The sequence below is a fragment of the Haemaphysalis longicornis genome, unplaced genomic scaffold (assembly GCF_048455015.1).
Source record: "Haemaphysalis longicornis isolate Haplotype H1 unplaced genomic scaffold, Haemaphysalis longicornis Haplotype H1 scaffold_1, whole genome shotgun sequence".
In the NCBI taxonomy this organism is placed as follows: Eukaryota; Metazoa; Arthropoda; class Arachnida; order Ixodida; family Ixodidae; genus Haemaphysalis; species Haemaphysalis longicornis.
Window position 1 is genome coordinate 31,949,106 of NW_027526203.1, and position 17,204 is coordinate 31,966,309.

The following is a 17,204-nucleotide window of genomic DNA, read 5'->3' on the forward strand; positions in this document are numbered from 1 at the left end:
ATAAGGCCCTCTGATTTCAGTTTATGGTTTATTCTGCAGGCTCCCTGTATATGATGATATTTCGAAGAAGCATTTAGCCGCGGACGCGGATTATATTCTAAGCCCGTCTCCGCGCTGCTCGCAGAGGATATATAGCAGATGATCATCTGCTATATACATGCGAGCATGCAGCGCGGTAGCGCGAGCAGCGCGAGCAGCAAACACTCGAGTGTTTGCGGGCGCTCACCTCACGACAAGACTGTCGTGTGCTGATCCCCGAGTATAATTATGCATTGTCCATCATACGTTTGTTGAATATTCCCGAAATTAACACAGACTGGCTTGTATTAAATGGTGGTGATCAATATCTGAGGTATATTGGCAAACGTAACTGGCGTGCTGTCAGGTATGAGCTAGTGCTCCTCTTATTATGTAAGCGCACAAAATCGATTTAAATCGTAGTGTGATGCCGTAGCATGAACATCTGAGGAACCGGTGGTTACGGAGACACGGCTAGTAAATTCAGGTCAGTGTAACTACAATCGGCTCCATCATACGCCGGTTCCGTGACGCTGGCCTGTGACCGTACACCTGGCGCTTATACAGACCGAATATACCACACTAAGATCGCGTCAGAAACATTTACACTCTCGTAAACACACCCTATTTGCGAACAGAGTGACTGCTCCACACAAACATAGATTTCAAGCGCCCGCAAATGGTAATTATAAGCTCAGTCGTGAACGTGCTGCAAAAGCACCGGCGGCACTGGGGAGCGGGGCGCGGACTCCCGCGGCTGCTTTCGAAACGGGCCGCTAGGGGGAGTTATTTCAGGGACCTTAGCTAGGGGGATTTCAGTGGCGCCCCTACAGGCCGCGCTCGAGGCGTATATTGTTTTTTACGTATGCGGTGCTTTCGGAATACGGCGCAAACGCGCGTTGTGCGGTGTGCGGACACGTCTGCATGAGCTAGAGCGTTCGCGTTAATTGGTGCCGCATGGTTTTTTGTTTTATGAAGGGCCGAAACACAACCGTGTGATGAATAAAGTGCGCATGTCTTGCCAACAACAACATAATCATTTCGCTTCCCAGAAGCATATTTCCCGGCCGAATGAAAAGAATGCGCGCGCAAGGCCTTCTTCCTTTTTCATTCGGGTTTGGTGTTTCCTGTATTTATTTATTTATTTGTACAGCATGCCACTATTTAGGCCAAGGCAGGAGGGGCAACAAAGCAAAAAAAAAAACTAGACTGGCATATTGTTTCCGACAGAGCAGGAAGCACATAAAATACAACAAATGCATAAAAGTACGCCATTTGCATAAACAATATCGTGTTTGCATAGTGGGGTCGGCTTGAAAGCACTCTACAAGGGCGTCAATGGTATCAATTGGTGCCTGCTTCGCGATCTTCGCGATCATCGCGATGAATGCCCATGTATTGAAATTCGACGCGAATCGTCAGATCATCTCTTCGTCGCTGGATCGAGCAAAATGAGCCAAATGCCTGGCGCTGCAAGTTCTAATTTGTAAAATCGCGATTGTATATGCCGGCAACGAGCGGCACTTCGCTCATCGACGGTGCTTAGACTTCGGGGCCGCGGCGCACGGCAGCGGCGCCGTCCTGAAAGCAGACGACGCGCCTGCGTTGCTATAGCAACGTGGCGCATGCGCAGAGAGCAGTGGGGGTGGGATCAAGCGGATCAAGTGCGAAAAACTGCTCCCGCCTGACCACGCCAAAAAGGCATGTGTATCCGTAACGGAGATTGTAGTAGGTTGACTCAAGTGCCGATTGAACAAACGTTGGACTGAACTACAATGACGACAACTCCAAGTACGTAACTGACAGAGTCCGAGTGGAGAACTGCGAATTTGCTGCGCAGCGTTCGTCCTGGCCGTTCGTAAGCTTGTGCAGGCGATACAAAAGTTAAACGGGGCACGCGAGCGGTAGCCAAACTGGGCAAAACTGCATGCTAGCGCACATGCGCTGCAGATAGCAAGGGTTCGCGGGCACAACCGGCTGACCTAGCTGGAATTAAGCACTAATGCTGGTATTCACGTACGCCAGCCTAAGCGAAATCGCGCTGCTACCTTCCCTGCTTGTTAGGGGCGCTTTTAACGCTTTATGCAATCTCTGGCTTGGAAACAACAAAAAAACTGCATTCGAATATTGGTTGGTGTTACCATTCCGCCTGCCGCTACCCTGTGCGCACGTGCGGAAAGTTTGGCGTAGTGCGGGGAAGCTCTGCTGTGCTGCAGGAAAGCCTGCCTCCCTTGAACAGATTGCGGCAAGCGCCCGCCGCGCGGGCCCCGCTGGCGGTGACTCACGCCGCGGCATCTGCAAAATACGAAACAAACTGTTCGAGAGACTTGAGTTTGCGAGCGGACGCCGCTCGCCGAGATCGGGCCCTCTCCACCCTTTTCCATACTCAACGTGCGCCGGCATTAACGAGATCCGGAGGGAGTCTTTGTGTGTGGCTGTACTCTTTTCTTGTCGCCTGTGAAAGCTCATTGACCGTTGCTGCTTCGGGTTGTAAATACGTGTTCCCTTCAAACGTGTTTCATTCATTCGACAGCATTGGATTATGGTGTTGCTCTGTTCGAGTCATGTTGTAACCTCGCCCGGAAGGGTGCCATTCCTGTATCATCGCTGTTCATCGCGGTAAAGCAGTTAAGTTTTGCCTTCGGCTCTTTGTCGTGAACACCATGGCAGCTGTTTCTGCTCGTCCACCATGCTACCACTACATGACGAAGGCGACGGAGCCCTGTTCGGGACGCCTTCGCCATTGTAACGCTGCATTCTTTTCACCACACAAATAGGTGCTCACCAGAACTGAGCAAGCGAGTCGATTGCAGGTCAACACAAATTGACTATTACTCGGGAGGAACAAGCAAACAAATTACCTTAGATGTTTTTCTCATTGCCGCATGAGTACGGCCCCATCCACACTGTTCAGCAGTGAGAGCATCTATTGCTGGAAGAAGGGGCTGTGCGTTTGAGGGTACGCCAAAAGGCACTGATATGAAGATAAGCCTGAAAGGCAGTGTAACTCATGCTAATCATAGCACAAGTGTAGTTTACAGGCCCCCCCCCCCCCCCCCCCCCCCCTTTTTCTTCTTGCATGCGTAGAACCGAGAAAAGCCGCTCCCGTTTTTCTCACTTTGGCATGCAACCTCTCACTTCAGTTACCCGTTCGCATCCAGTGCGTTCGTTTTTGATATAAGGTGATGTGTACTGCCACAAATGTCTTCCCAGCAGTGTATTTGGGCTCAGGGGTGGCCGACTTTCAAAAGATTCCCACATTGTGTGTTTCACAGTGAAGCTTGCTCGTAATGAAAAAGATAGGCAGCGATGGCCGTGAAGGCTGTGGAAGGAGACCACCAGATGCAAAGCGTAAGCGCGATGCTCTTTGAGACTCTGAATACCACCAGGGGGAAAATGCATGACTTCGGCATGGCTACAACCCCGCATGGCTACAACCCCGGCATGGCTACAACCCTGTTTAACTGAATGCTTGCTTCCCTGGCGCAATGTCGCTGTTTGAGTGGAAGTTTGTGGCCAACAGATGGATAACCCACGAATAGCTCTGCTGGTCATCCACCTTCACGGAGGGCAGTGGCACTGAATTTTTTGTACGAGCACCTTTGCGTCGGCACATGGCCGATGTAATTAACGTGAGCATAACTTTACCTATTACCGCTGGACTGTTTTGGCGTAAAAGGGAATGAGTCTAGAACGAATGAATTACAACTCTGTATTAATTGCCACCACCTACCATTCCTTTTTCCCTGCTTTGCGATGCACAGCAGATTGCGTGCGTCTCAAGCAGGGACACCAAACTTCTTTTCTGGGACAATTTAGTAAAGTTTGTTTGCTCTGTGTCACAAAGCCAAATTGTGTTGAAGTAACTCATCTTGAACCGGCTGACTTGCTGAATTTCGCTGAGGGCCTGTATTGTGTCATTTGCAATACCCCCGTTCAATTATTGTATTTTCAATTCTTTCCGTTGATCAATAGTGGTTTTGGATTGCGCTTGTTAAACTGATCCCACAGTGCTAACACCCTCACCGCCAAATGAATCTCAAATCACGCCTGTAACGCAGATTGAAATGGTACATTTCTGATGAAGCGGGAAACACAGGCCACTGAATACCAAGTTTCCTTTATGCAGGGCGCAAACGCACAGCATTGAAAGTGCCTCTGGCGAGCACGAATGGCAGCAGCACTGCTTTGCTCGAGCTGGTGACAAGGCGAGTGTGAGAACGTCAAGATAGGCCAGCCGGATGCCACTCTCTACCTGTGGCGCATCTACACATGGCGTGCAGTTTCACCAGTTTGGCCATCACTCGCGTGCTCCGTTTAACTTTTGGATTGCCTGTACTGTGCCCCTAAGGTAATGTTAGGCCTCTGGACCTGTCTTTTGTATCGCTGCCATTGCAGCTGTGTGCGAGGTATCGTTTGCTAATGCCACCTTCGAAAAGGGTTTTTAGCGCTTGTCTAAACCTTCGTGTGCAGAAGTTTGAGCTAAACAGGAAATATTAGTGCAGGAAGTGTGGTGGGAAAACTTTTAAGGCGCGGTACTGAAAAGGTGAATTTGACGTTGTTGTCACACGCACTTCAATAGCAGCGCAGTGATCCTCGACATTTGTGAGGAGTGTTAATTCATCTCACTAGTTTTTTTTACACGTCACTTGTGTGCTGCATTCCCTTCCTACCCCCTGGTGCCTTCCTTTCTTCTCTTGCCAGCACCAGTTGGCGTGGCTTACCCGTTTGTTATTGTCGGCCCTCTCAAAAGCCATCAATTTTGCTGGAGTTCACGGGCGGATATTCTAAAGTAATGTTTTACTATTTTTCGGGGTCCTTCTCTCCCTTAGTGCAATTGTTAGACATGAATCACCTGAAGAGTCCTTAAATATAATTTATTTATTTATTTCCTTCTTCATTTCTCTCTTCCTTTCAACCTAGGAGGGCTGGGGTGTGCTGGAAAGGCCAAAGGCCCGTGCCGAGAACTCCAGTTCCTGTCGCAGTTTTACTTATCTATTACTATGCTGCAGTGTTTGAATGTCGTCAGCATGCATGTGTCTTTTGGCACGGGGCTTCCAGAGGTGTCTTTTTCTTGCTGACGTAGTAGTACTTCAGCAATGTCTCGACTTCGCACGGAATGCAATTTCGTGTCTTGAAACTCATAATTCAGGGAAGAAGTAATGGTTGTAGCCAGGGCCGTAGTACTAAAAAATTTTTTGGGGGGAAGGCGGAGGGGTATGTTTTATTGGAAGGGAGGAGGTTTGCTGAAAGTAGCACTAAGCCTCGTTTACGTCCTACCTGGAAAAAAGTTTGGAGGGGGTTCAAACCCCCAAACCCCCATGTGGCTACGTCCCTGGTTGCACCATGTTATCGTTTCTGAGTGGCAGTTATTTGTTGAGACTGCTGAAAATGTCTTGAGTACATGGTGAAAATTCTGGATGCTTCTTGAATGTGTGGAGGCATACAAAAAGATGAAGTTACCAAAACAAAAACAGCTTTTGCCTGCGCCACTCAGTGCAACAGGCTTATGCCAATCCTAAAATAAAAACGACCCAATTCAGGTGAATGCCATTTAGAAGAAATGCATTTCTTATGAAAACAGAAGTGTGTGCGCCCCCTCAATGGACCTCTCCCTGTATGTAAACGTGACATCACGAAGCGCATGTCCGCGACGGGTGGCGCCTGCTGGCGGCCGTGAAGTGCGGTGGCGGTAGGCTGGATGCGCCTGCGCCGACAGCCCGGCGTGGCCGCGTGGCGCCCGAAAGGAACGATGTGCTGTTGGTTCGGGCCATCGCTGGCCGCCCACGTTGCAGGTGGGGGTCTAGCTATCTTAGCTGTGGCCGTCGCACCTCCATGTAGCCTTCCGCATCTACAACCTCCGCAACACTTTCGTTTACCGTCCGGTCAACTGAAGGTGCTACATGTGAGCACGGCAAGCATCTCTGTTTTGCCGCATCCTCAAGGCAGAATAGAATTGATCAAGGTAAAAATTTATTGCACTTACAAGCAATGAATTTCGTTCGTCTTGAACAGGTCCCCCCATAAGACCAAACTTGTCGTTGTCGATCTGGCGGCAGGCGGCTATCGCGGATCCCTCGTCGAAACATTTATTCCGTGTCGCCTGAGTAGGCTGGACATTCATTCATTGTGTTTTTAATACAGTGCTCTACCTCCTCAAAACATGACAATATTTCGCAGCAAGAAAATTAAAAATTTCCGTCTGCCACCTACCCCCGGCACTATTTCACGTGACCAAATTTCTGCTGGTGCTGCATGATAGCAGAGGGTTGATAAAGAGCATCATTTCATGGCACGATTCAGCGCGGACTGCCAGTGTAGACGGTATGACTGCGCTTTGGAGAACAGCAGAAGTTCGAGAATGGCCAATATTGCTACGAGTAAGAGCAGACCATGTCGCTGCTTTGGCTGTCAGCCTCTCCGGCACATTGCGCACATCCCCTATACACGCCGAATTTACCTCTTTGGGGACTCTGAAAAGTCTGATGCTGCTGACTTTGCTCGCCAGATTTGCGTAGCCGAGAGCACAGCAGCCCACCGGCATCAGAAAAGCCAACACATAAACAAAAACTCGTCTAATGCAGCCTCACTGCATGCGCCCTGCGCGCCGGTCCGAATCTTTTGCCAACCACCCTCCCGGCCACACCCAGCACGTGCGCTTTCCGTGGCGTCACGACCGCCATGTGACGTAGCCCGGGAGAGGTCCATTGTACCCAGTCAACTCAGTCTTTTTTTTTTTTTTTTTTCCCGGTTCTAGAGCCTCGTTGTAGGGTTTTCCTGTAGCTATACGGGCAGTTGGCTTTGAAATGAACTTGTAATTTGTATTTGCCTGAGCATGTCTTTGTTTTCTTTTTGTCAGCCAATGCTTGATTTATTCTTGGCACACGTAGCAGGACTACTGTTATTTAAAATTGCAAAAGCCAAGACAGGGTGTGTAGTTTAGCATCGTAACATATTGCAGCCTGTGTGCGGGGTTTTCCTGAACTGCAGATTTCAGAAAATGCCAGTGTTTTTTGGCCAAGGGGTACTGGGGGACCTTGATTTCTGGCCCACTCTGCAGGCACGATGGTGGCCACGGAGCACCAGCGCACCAGGCTTGTCTGAGCAGCTGCTGAAGAAGCCCCCAGTACCCCAAGCGCCTCAGAGTCCCAGGAGTGTCTACAACCAACCAGGTCACTCAGCCCCAGGTGAAAAACAAGCGTGCAAGCAAACCTTTTCAACACAGCCACGGTGTTGTAGGTATGTGTTCGAAGCTTGTTATGGCATCAGAAATCGCACTACGGCACTAATCTCCCTTACACATGGCTTGTACTGGCATCACTGCAGCAGCCATGTTGGAGCGCTGCTGAAAGCATGGTGCAAGGCTGTGAACTGATGTGCGCTTTTGCCTCGAGCAGCACTGGGAAAGCTGAGAGCAGTACTCCGCCGGAAAGGGCTGAGGTGGCGTCATGTCAAAGCTATGTATACCCTTGTCACAAGCTATTTCAATGCTTGTTGAAGGTATTGCAGGTCAGGGGCTGTTACAGAGTCCATTTTCAGTACTGCGTGAATGGCTTCTGTTTCACTTGCATCCAGTGTTGAACCATTCAGTGTTTCCATGACATTCGAAAAAACTCGGGGACACTTGTTTTTGCCCAGTAGCAGGAAGCCACAACCAGTATCTGGTGGTGTTGTTAACATGCGTTGGCATGAGCCGAAATGCAGTCCCCACATGAAACTTCACTTCACCTTCTCCATCTGCCTCAGCAGATCTCCCATCGGTTCCTTCCAGCCCCTCCACGGTGTGCCTCAGGGACCTGTCCTGTCCCCCTTGCTTTCTAACATGGCCCTGATACCTCTTGCCTGCAACTGGGTGCTGTTCCGCATTCCCATAGTATCATCTGTGCGGACAACATAGCGGTATGGCCTGTTCGTCAGGGCCGTCATGTCCAAAGTGTGAGCCTGCAACAGACTCTTGATGAAACCGATTCTTGGTGCAGGTATCTCGGCCTCACACTTTCCCCTGCCACAGTGAACCCTTACCCCTGCCGTGTTCGCGTGCCCTGATGCCAATGCAACAGCCACCTTGCAATGCAGGCTGCAAACGCCGGTGCGCACCCCGTGCGTGGGCAATATCCTGCTCCTCTTGCGCCTTCCTCACCGGCTATTCGCCTAGCCAGGGCAAAAGAACGTCTACGGCGCACCGGTCGTCCTCTCACACCTTTGTGGGGTACGGATCTCACCAACATGGGGTCCCGCTCTGACATCTTAGCTTGGGAGTGGCCCTCGTGCCGGCTGTGACAAGGACCTGGTCACCTAAGTACCATGCCCGGTTTGACTCAAAGAGCCCGTTCTGCCCCGCTCCTGTTGAGCAGGCTACAACAGAGCACTTGCTGTGGAGCTGTCCTGCAAAGACTGCGCCTTGTGCACATCGTCTTCTGCAGCCTGTGCCCCAGATATCCGCCAGATTCCATGGCATGGATACAAGGACCGCGTTGTGGACCCCTGCTCTGATTCCTTCTTCGGGAATCCAGAGGGTATCTGCACATATAGTTTTCTTATGCTGTATGGCAAAGTTCCGCCATAAAAACAAAAAGTAATTCCTAAGCGGCCACGTTTTTCTTGAACCTTTTGCAGTGAACCTGTGGCACGCGAGTTAACTACCGGGAACCACGAAGTAACGCAACGGTTTTACGGTGTGACTACGACGTTTTGCGTATCCAGCAAGTTAGTTTTGTAACATGTCTTGATCTTTGCCATGCTTCTGGCGCAAGTGCAGCTGCAGTGGGGCACAAGATCTGGAGGAAGCACAGGAACCGGTGTCCAAAAACCTTGAAGGCCAGCTTCAACGCGGCAGTAAAAGTGTCTGAAACAAGAACGGATGAAAGCTATCCAGGTGCCTGGTATGCAAAGATGTTTCATATTGCAGCTTTTCGATTATCAGTTCTAGACTCGCTGTGGACTCTGCAAAAAGCAATTCGGCAGTAGTTTTTCCCATGTACTCCTATATTGTAAAGAACACTCAGACTACCCGCGGACAATTTGCGGTGAGTCCCAGACTAAATTGAAGAGCCATTTTGTTTCAACTCTTCTTGGCTTGCCTGTAAAAGTACTGCAGGAAGGGGAAACGTGTCTGTTTTGTGTTTGTAATTTAATTAATCCCAAATGACAAGGTACAGAATAACATTTAACTTGTAGGTGTTTCAACATATGCCCTTTGATTACTGGATGGAATAGGCAATTTTTCTGTTCAACAAGATTGAAACTACCTTGCTCGTAAGTTATGTTTATCTGCTTTGTTACACTCTTATCGTATGAATGTGAATGTTTCTCTTTAGTGTGTGAGATGGTAAGGTTCTGTACGGAAAGCTTGCTCTTTTTTTGTAGTTGTTCATGCAGTGTTGTTGTATTGTATTCTTCGGGTATGTTGAAGCTCATCAAAAAACTTGTGCAGGCGTCATCCGCGGTGGTTGCACCTAAGGTTTGTTGCTGAAGTTTACTTTGTGTAGGTCTACTCTGTTGTGCCAAATTTCCTGTGCCATATCGGGATAAAAACACATTTTGTGCCAGTATGTGCCTAGAACCGCATCTGCACGAACTGTGTGTGGCCTGCGATGAGTTGGTAGTGTACACTAGGCACCGTGAAGATTTGTTTATTTTTTTTCTTCTCATATTTGTTCAAGTATTCCATTAATCGATATTCAGTTCAATCGGAATTTCAGTACTATTACAAAATTTCTGAAGTGCTTAACTGTAAAAAATAGTGATGCTCAATTTGCGCTTTTTCCTGTGAAAGATGGGTTGTGTGGGCTACGTGCTGTGTGCAAGGCCCTCTTTCTCTTTTTTTTTTTGTCGGTGATTTTTATCTTTCACATGCTGGGATCAGTCGCCAAGCATTATCTAAACGGAGTCGTGTCCGCATGCCAGGACTGGCTTTTGGATATAGTCAGGCCCCAAATGATATCCTCTGTAGTATCACCAGGAACGGAATCCTCCTATTTAGGGCCCTACCCCTTGTTTCTCTGTGGCTAGAGCTTAGCTGAGGGTCGCAGTGGGTGGTTAGGTGCCGTTACACACTCGGCCTGTTTGGAGTGGCAGCTAGTCGGGAGTCATCTGAGCTTTGTAGCTGCATTTTTTTGGTTGATTGTGCAGAAGGGAGAAGGGGCCAATCTGAACTTCTCATCAGTATGAGGCTGCATTTCTCGCCCAATCACGTCTTTATGCTTTGGCATGCAGGAATAACCTGTGAGATCGACGGACACTGATGTGTGAGTGTACCACAGGCATAAAACTGACAAAATTAGCCTCAACACGAATGGGGGGGGGGGTGAGGCACAGCCGAGGAATAACAAGACATGGTAAAAACCAAACACTGATGCAAAACTTCAGCGGTAACTGGAAGGGAGTGAAGTGAGTAAAAGGGAAATTAAGTGAACATTCACTCGATTTAAGTTGAGTAAATTGCATCAGAATTGGGTTTTTTCTGTAAGTTGCGAAATGGTCTCTTTGAATTTAGCGTTCCCGCGTTTGTATGTGGAGGCCAAGACGTCAAAAAACAACTTAGTTCGATTTGAATGAAGTAGCCTTTAGTAGGGCAGTTTGCTTCATATATTCGAGCCCCAAAATGTGCTTTAACTGAAAAAAATGCAGGAAACATTGAAAAACTTTCAGATTTTGTGCTACAACCATGTAATATGGGTAGGAGTGGTGTAATGTGGGCCACCACTAAAAACGTGGCTAATTGCACGTTTGCATTAAAGTGATGCGATCAAACGGAACTAGGGACCCACTTTCTTAGTGATGGCTTACTTTTGTCGTGGCCCAGGCTGGCGGCCGCAAATGGCACAAGATTCTATGACGTCAGAGGAATTGCTGGAAAGTGGCTGAGGAGATGCCACTTCTCCATGTTTTCTTTGGAAGCGTCTCGGTTGTTAAAGGTCTGCGATACAGTGTGTGGGAAAAGAGGCAAAAAAAGGGAGGAGGGCCACGTGCACCGCTGTGTGTGGTGCCCTCTGGCCCGTTAGGGAAGTGTTTTTTGCTTGTCCGAAAACGCCTCCAAATCAATTTGTGAGTGCACACCCCTGATAATGTGAGGCATATGCTGGTTGCAGAAGCTGACGATCATCAGTGCCGTTCCACAACGTTGCTGCTGGTGGATCCTGGGGAGCATGGGTGCAGCCTCCTTCCCTGTGCCACATAGCCTGTTGGCCGGAATTGAGTTGGCCGGGAACTTGTGTGCGTGCAGTGTCCGCAGCAGAGGAGGTGGCAGAACGTGTAACGCTCGGAGAGGGTGCCCCGAAAAAGGCCCAGGACCCACGGAGGCTGCAAGCCGTGCTGTGTAAGTGCATGGTGGAGGCTCTTCCCAATTCTTATTGCTTTAATTCAATTTGTGCCTTTGAATGACGAACCTAAACTAGGCTCCTCTGTATAGGCTTTGGTAAGTTGGTGGGCCATACTTGGGTAGAAGCACGAAAACAACAAACATGTTTGTCCCTTTTGTCGGAGGCAAACGGTGTTATTTAGTTCTGGTGCTTGTTACCGTGGAATTCCACAGCAGCACGGGAATTTAGGAGGCTGAAAAAAGTTGGGTTTGCAATCTGCGGTTTTAAGGCACTGCCATGGGTCGGGTACAATAGAAAGATAAGTGTGGAATTTCTTTGTTGATTACCATTAGTGAGGGTAAGCTGACGCGTGCCTTTCCCAGGTATAACTTCACATGCTTCAGTGGTCTTCCTGGTGAACTTTTGTGTACTATGAATACTGGAGAAATTTAGAAAATCCGGGCAACAACTGCACTCTTTGCAGTGTATGCCCAGGTGGCCACTATTCCCATTTTGCACTTTTTTGCTGGATTCATGCAGTATTGTGTTGAGACATCTTCCCATCTGTGTGACACATCTTTTACTGCACAATAACAGTATTGAGTAGACCATGCATTCTGAACAGGCCAGAAATGGTGTGGTTATGTTTGCTCAGCTTTGCACAGTAATCCCTCGTTATAACGAACTCGCTTTACTCGAAATATCCCTTTGTTCGAAATTTCTTCTGGTCCCAACCCAAACACATGCATTTTAGGCTGCATTATTCGAAGAGCACGAAAGGGGCAAGCGGAGGCGTCGCCGAAGGGCGCCGACTCGGCGCGAGTCAGGCTATCAACACTGGCGGGTCAATGCAAGCTGGTGTTTCCTCGGCGATTTTCTCGAGCCGGTCATGCTCGATCCGCCCCATCCGACTTTAGACAAACGGTCCAAATGCGTGGTAGGGCCATTGAATTTTGTTCCTGGACATTGGTCAATGGCGTGAACGAGATGGTGCACGAACACCGACATTCGTTCAATAGAAGCACCACTGTCGGCAGGTCGCCAAAAAACTCTTGTGTCGCAAACTTTACGACTGCACACCTCGGGAAAAAATTGCCCAGTCATCATGCAAAGCCCCCACTGTAAAACCGGTCGGTTTTCATGATTGCGCTGGGTACCCACAATGAGCCGTTAACCGGTCTTTTTTAGCTCAAAGACACAACCTCAGACTCGAGCCACGGCGTTTGCGGCGCTTTCCAGAGCGAAACTCTCGTAGCGTTGCGTGACGGCCGCATGCCCCCCTATAAAAGTGGCCACTGCCACTTTTACGTGCGGCGACCGCAGCATTGTGCAATGCTTGGCCAAATTAGAGCAGCGGTTGCTCGTGCCCAGCAAGAGCTTGAAACAGCCAAAGTTCGCTGCCTCGTTTGCACCTTAATTAATAAAGTTTTGCTTCACGCAATACATTGTGTTTTGATTCCTCACAGCTGTGGTGCAATTAGAGTTCAAATGCTTTAGCTTTTCTCGAGTTTTCGCTTATATCGGAACACTGCTTATAACGAAATTTTTGGCCGTCCCGCTGACCTTGTTATAACGAGGGATTACTGTATATCTTTTTACATGTAAATAGATGAATGGAATGTCTTTATTTATTGTAGGATGGATCTTTGGCCTAATAGGGTGAAAGTGGGTGCAAGAGGGGAAGAAAGAAAGAAAAGAAAAAATGTGCATACACACATGCAGACACTCACAATCATTTGTGAACAAACGGCCAGAGGGAGAGCAGTGTGTCACGGCTGTTGTTGTTGGGGGTGGTCCATTCGTGCAGGGTGGTGATGTGCGGTGGCAAGTACTGGGCACGGAAGTCCTCGTAGCCAGGGCACTCCCACAGCAAGTGGGTCACTGTTGGGCACACTTCCATGGATCACGTGGAGCAGCTCACCATGGGGCCCTGTTCCTGGTGGCCGTCGTCACTGTCAACGGTAGCCCCGGGTGTGCAGTGGGTGGCAGTGGGCCAACCATTTTGCGAACACATCTGTCAGTGTGGATGAGGACCTCATCCCCCGTGGCAGCCTTTAGGGCAGTGAATGGTGGTTGGTGGGAATGTACCGCCAGAGGGCACACCTTCGCTCCTTCTTGGCTGCGAAGATTTTGCTGTTGGGTCGGGGTCGTCGGGTGCGGGCATAGACTAGGTCGCCAAGATGGAGCGGTTGTCCTTATGCTTGCTCACCAACGCCTGTGCGGCTCCTTCGCCAATGCCACCGGCGTGGCCTGGTACCCAGTGCACCCTCACCTCCACTCCATAGTGTCTGTATGGCTCTGCTTGCCATTTTGATCCCGTGAGCAAGCGTGCCAGTTCGGGGGTTGCAGCCGAGGATTTTTATAGCCTCTCTACTGTCCGTGTAGATGACCACCCTCTCCTCTGCCTGTCTGAATCCCTGGCAGATCTCCTCACAAACCTCATCTCTGCACATAGAACGGCAAACAGTGCAATCTGGACTGGGGTGGGTTGGTGCTGATGCTTGTGTATCTGTTTGCAGAGATTGCACCCAGCCTGGCTCTGTGTGTGATGGGGTCCCAGGTAGCTGCCGTGAACACAGAGTTCCAGGTTCTGTCAGTGCGGGTAGCTGATGCTCTACGCTCAGCTTCATAATCCTGCTGATGGCACTTTTTGGAGAGGGGTTTTGGAAGTTTGAGGAGCATATCGAGCCAAGGCTCTAACAGGCATGGTAGGTTGGGTGCATCGGGGGGTAGGTCTTTTGTGAGGGTGAGGAGTCCTCTGCCCGCTGCTGTGTTTTGCCGTCGTAGATCATGGCCTTCATTGTGCACCTCGACAAAGGCTTCAAGGGGAGGAAGGCCAGAACACTTCAGTCCTTGTGGGATGCGGCAGGCCAGTTATTGCGCAGAGACATTTGGGATGGAGGAACTCCAGTTGTGTAGAGTACATTTGGTTCAGCATGAGGCAAGCTGCTTCGTAGCATGCCTTCGAAGTTAGGGTGGCCAGGCATAATGTCCTGATGGTGCGTGTGCCGGCTCCTCCAAAGTGGTAGCCTATGTGGCCGATGAGGTGGAGGTGTCGGTGCCACGTTGGCTTGAGCTGACGGAATTCCTTTGGTGCACCAACCTCGCTGAGGGGAACCTCAAGGATCTTCACCTATCGCTCCGCTGGTCGTGTGATGGTATTGCCAGCCAGTGTAAGGCCGATTTCCGCTCGCTCCGAGTTGTAGCCACCCACCTGGAGAAGGTTAGTCTTTTCCGGTGACAGCTGCATTCCAGTGGAACGGAGGTAGTGGTCAAAGGTGTCCAAGGCTTGCTGTATGACACCCTGTACGTCTGCTGTGGTTAGGCTCATGCCCTTGGGGTCCACCCACAGGGTGATGTCATCCCCGTAAAATGTCGAGCCCAGGTGTGGGATTTTCTGTAGCTCTACAGCCAGTCCTCTCACCGCAATGTTGAAGAGGACTGGTGACAAAATGGCGCCCTGCGGCACTCCCCTGGCATTTGAGAATGTCCTTGGTTGGCCTGAGTCAGATTTGATCTCAAATGTTCGGGCTGCCAGGAAGGATCTCATGAAGCTCATTATCCGTGTGCCAACTCTAGCCCCCTCGAGAGCCGTCAGTATGGCCGAATGTACCACCATGTCGAAGGCCTTTTGCAAGTCTACTTCCAGGAGGATGCCAGGAACCTCAAGGTGACCCCAATGCCCATCTCCCACCAGCTGGCGCAGTAGCAGAAGGCTGTCTTGGGTGCACAGCCCTGGCCGGGACCCAGTCTGTGCTGGATAAAAAAAACCTGGGTTCTCCTCCTCGAGGGGCTATGTGAGTCGAGTTAGCACCATGCGCTCGAGGAGCTTGCATAGCGTTGATGTTAAAGCTATAGGTCGGAGGTTCTTAATGCTGTTGGGTTTTTTCCCTGGCTTCGGGATGGGGTAAATAATCGAATCTGCTGGGATGCTCCCAGTTTGCCCAATCCCATTCAACTTCATCCAGCAGCAGGAGCTTCTCTGGTTCATCAAGGTTGAGGAGCATTTGCCAAGTGATACTATCCCGCCTGGAGCACTACGCACATTGGGAGCATCTAGGGCCAGGGTCAGCTCTTGCAGAGTGAATGGGGTCACTGGCTGGTTTCCTTGGTTCATAGGTGTGTGGGTCTGCTGGGATAAGTTGTGGTAAGAAAGCCTTAGCGGCATTTCCTTGAATTTCTCTAGCATCAGGTCTAAGGCCATTTGCATGTTGAGTGCAGATTTTTGTGTTTTGTGTCTTGGGCTTGCTGGACATGGCTCAGTGGGTTTTCCATAGCCTGCGAGTGCTGGTGTGCTGATTAATTGATTGTTGGGTTTAATGCGCCGACGCAACACAGGCGATGAGGCGCGCCGTAGTGGAGTGCACCGGATTAATTTTGACCACCTGGGGATCTTCAACATGTGCCGAGATCTCGTACACACGGGCGTTCTGGCTTTTCGCCTCCATCAGAAAAGCGGCTGCCACAGCCGGGAATGGAACCCGCATCCTCGTGCTCAGCAGCACAACGCCTTAGCCACTGAGCCACCACAGTGGGTCGCAGGTCTGCTGGTGTGCTTGTCAAAAGTTTTGCCGTATTCAAACCACCTCGAGCGGGCCAGCTGCTTGGCATATCCACAGGCCTGAGCTGCTTTGTTGCGCACTCAGAGGAGGTCCCTGTATTGCTGGCCATTGGCCAGGTAGGCCTTGTGATGGCTCTCCCATGTGGTCCACAGGTTCAGTAAGTGCTTATCCAGGGCTGGAGCCGCCTTGTCTACCATCAGATGTCGTGTAACCTCCTATGCTGATCTAAGGAGCCGTGAAGTTACCGCAGCCCTCTTGTCTTGTTCTGCCACTGCTTTCCAGAATGCAACCGAATCTATTGCCTTGGGCCGGTGATGGCGTCCTGTGCAGCCACCGACGGATGTGAAGTAGGTTTTTTTTTTGTGTTTGTGTGTGTGTGTGTGTGTGGGGGGGGGTGATAACTTCAGAGTTTGTTTTCTGAAAAAGGTTCCGCTTGTAGAGACCCATTTTCAATGCACATAACTTCTACAGAACTTGCACAATTTGCCAGTGCAAACTTGGATCTTGATTAGTCCTGTCAGGGACACAATTAATCTGTTGCGCCACCTAGGTGACTGAGGTGGCACCTTGCTATGTTGTACTTGATTGGTTGCTCTTATTCTCTGGCTTGGAGTACGTCGAGGAGGTGACCGCTCCTGACGTGGGTCACGTCTGATTTTTGATGAAGTTTTCAATGGTGCAGGCAATGGAAAGCAAAGTTTGTCTTTTTATCTGAGGAAGAAAGTAAATGCGTGTGATATTTCCTGTATTTCATGGCGCTCACTCACATTTCGAACTGCTTGTAGCGCCCTCTGGTTGGCGCTCTTAGCCGGCGCCTTGGCTCCGGCTATGAAAGACGAGAAAGACGAGATGGTTCACTCATTGAGCACACTGAAGATTGCGCGGCGTATTTACCTAGCGTTCCCCGCGCAAAGGTGCCTTCTCGCCGGACGGCACGTCGGCAGTACGGCTTTGTCGTCTGCTTTAGCGACGGTTGTTTTGGGTCTGTTTTCGCGCAGATTCGCGTCTATTGCGCGCTTCCTTCGCACGGCTTGATTGAATTGTTCCACAGCACCTCCTGGGTAACCCGGACCCGTTGGAATTATGTAGTCGTACCGCAAAGTTAAGGATTGGTTTCCAGGGCGGGAAAACTGAATGTAGAGACCACATACAGACATCTGGCCGCTAGAGAAACGCTACCTTTCACGCCCTACTTGCCCGATTGGGACTCCTTTTTCTAAATTGGTAAATACCAATTCGGTTGTGCTTTACACAAAGGCTAGGTTCCGCTCTCTCACCCTTTGAAAGATGCTTCTATCTGTTTTATTCGTGCCGACGCATGGCC

General features: G+C 49.9%; 1 long non-coding RNA gene across 5 annotated transcripts; it reads left to right on the forward strand.

Annotated features, from left to right (window-relative positions):
• The first annotated feature begins 1,666 nt into the window (after positions 1-1,666).
• LOC144175720 (uncharacterized) lies at positions 1,667-16,228 on the forward strand. 5 transcript variants are annotated; one of them, XR_013323676.1, is made up of 6 exons: positions 1,667-1,809; positions 4,148-4,369; positions 7,079-8,900; positions 11,109-11,335; positions 13,126-13,289; positions 16,163-16,228. It is a non-coding gene; the product is annotated as an uncharacterized LOC144175720 (long non-coding RNA). The 5 variants fall into 5 exon arrangements; XR_013323677.1 differs by having other exon boundaries at positions 13,126-13,279; XR_013323675.1 differs by having other exon boundaries at positions 7,079-7,917; positions 7,998-8,900; positions 13,126-16,213.
• Positions 16,229-17,204: the final 976 nt, after the last annotated feature.